The sequence below is a fragment of the Herpailurus yagouaroundi genome, unplaced genomic scaffold (genome assembly GCF_014898765.1).
Source record: "Herpailurus yagouaroundi ecotype Mexico unplaced genomic scaffold, PumYag 63597, whole genome shotgun sequence".
Classification (NCBI taxonomy): domain Eukaryota; kingdom Metazoa; phylum Chordata; class Mammalia; order Carnivora; family Felidae; genus Herpailurus; species Herpailurus yagouaroundi.
Window position 1 is genome coordinate 1 of NW_024417089.1, and position 1,966 is coordinate 1,966.

Sequence of the window (1,966 nt, forward strand, 5' to 3'; positions counted from 1 at the left end):
TCTCTTAATCCTGAACTGTTGGTTTCCCTTGCTTTGAGATCAGTAGTGCCTTTTTCCTTTATTTTTATTTCTTGAAGATTCTGACATTTTCAAAACTTTTCCAGGTACCACCGAAACTTAATGAACTTAAAGATATTTTGCAGTGTGGTCTAATTAACCTGGTTCCATAGAGTTCTGCTACTGTGGCTTCTATAACTATTTCCTGCTTACTTTAAAAAGGTTTCATTGTCATGTGGTCTTTTTTTCTTCTGCCCCTTCCTCTTCTTTCCCTTCTAGAGCAGCAGGTTGTTTTTTCTCCTGATTAGCATATTTTCACAAATGGTCAGTGTGTTTTTGAGAAGTCTCCAAGAACTCAGTCAAGATTAGATCATTGTATTTGACTGGAAAAAGAGTCAAGCCTTGGCAGGAAGGGAAATTGAGTTGACTGCTGAGCAAGGTCTCGTTAGCTAACCTGTATTTCCTTTACCATTTCCAGATAGCAAAGTAAATTTTGCAGCATTGTTTGAAATTCTAAGCCTTCCAATTCACTCGGGCTCCTAATCTGCTTTGGGAGTAAGAGACTGGCCATCCTGATTGTTGCATATCTAGCACAATCTGGAGTAAAGAGTTCCCAGACCTGGGAACTGTGAGAGAAAAATGTTTAAATACACGCGCTAAACACGAATGAGTAGGGGGAGCTGGTAACTGAAAGAAACAAAAACAAAACCAAAAACACCCCACCAACCCGACAGCTTAGACAGTTTCAATTTATTGTAACTCTGTCCAACAACGGAAGTAGACTCGTAGGTTTCTCTGCAAGGGTTTTTCATCTCCACCCTTCCACGGAGGAGAATGATAAAACTTGTTGAGGCTGGTGGTGGGGGGGTGGTAGGTATTGGAGAGACGCATTATTGTGCAGTATTTCTCAAACGGGGCCCATTTTAGAAATACTCAGAAAAATCAGTAATGTTAGATACGAGCGAAAGAAAACTCGGGGAGGAGAGGACGTAGTGATTCAGAGGGAAGAGTCGGAACTCCACAATTCAACACAGCTTGTTGGAAATATCTGGGTAGACCTTTGGAACACAAAGAAAAGGGGAGCATCTGCTTAAAAATCAACTCGGGGGGCACCTGGCTGGCTCAGTCTCCGGAGCTTGAGGTTGTTTATCCTGGGGTTGTGAGTTCCAGCCCCACCTTGGGGGCAGAGATTACTTAAAATCTTAAAAGAAAAATCAGCTCTCAGTTTACCAACGTTGGGCGGGTAACAGGTGCTCATCTCCTGTTCCTCTCCAGCACTGGGTGAGATGGATACTTATAACCTCCATGTGGGAGGCGGAGTCATTGTCTTGAGGCCACCCAGCTAGTGTGTGCAGGAAGCCGGATTGACGCGTTATCCGTGGACCCAACGCCTTTGCTATTATAACCCACTAAGCCGCGACGTTATTTCACGTGTGAGCGTTTCTTGGCCCAACCAGTTGGGAACCACTGGTTTCAGAGATTAGAAATCACTGGTTGCCTGCCCCTGGATTCCTTCCCCGGCCCCTCAGAGCAGCTTGGTCGCTCTTGGCCTCGACTTCCCTATCTGTATCCGGCACAGACATCGCCGTACCAGGCCCCACTCCCACCGTGCAAGGCCGCAGGGCCCTTCGGGCCTCCGCGGCTGCCGGGCGGTGGGAAAAGGGCAACCCGAGCGAACTCTGGTCGGCGCGAATGGCCGCCAGGGAAAAGTATTGTCCTTACGTCCAAATTGGCGCTCGGCGCGCTGGGGCAACCCCAGGCCTCGGTAGAGCACCGCTAATAACAGAGTCCGGCTGCGTTCAAAGGCGAGACGTCGTTCCAAGAGCACAGAACGTGGTCGCTAATAAGAAATAAAAGACATCGGCAGGGCGAGTTCTCCGGGTTCCAGATCCCGCCGGCCCTCCCGCCACCCCGTGCGTCCTTCTGGACCCCGGCGCCGCGGAGGCCCGGCGGAGGGCGCCCGGCGGGA

The 1,966-nt window shown here is 49.2% G+C and overlaps 1 long non-coding RNA gene across 1 annotated transcript; it reads right to left on the minus strand.

Moving 5' to 3' along the window:
* Window positions 1-243: 243 nt before the first annotated feature.
* Window positions 244-1,960, minus strand: LOC121024345 (uncharacterized). The gene is made up of 2 exons (XR_005787676.1): window positions 1,720-1,960; window positions 244-1,055 (listed from the first exon to the last, which is right to left on the minus strand). It is a non-coding gene; the product is annotated as an uncharacterized LOC121024345 (long non-coding RNA).
* Between the last annotated feature and the right edge of the window lie 6 nt (window positions 1,961-1,966).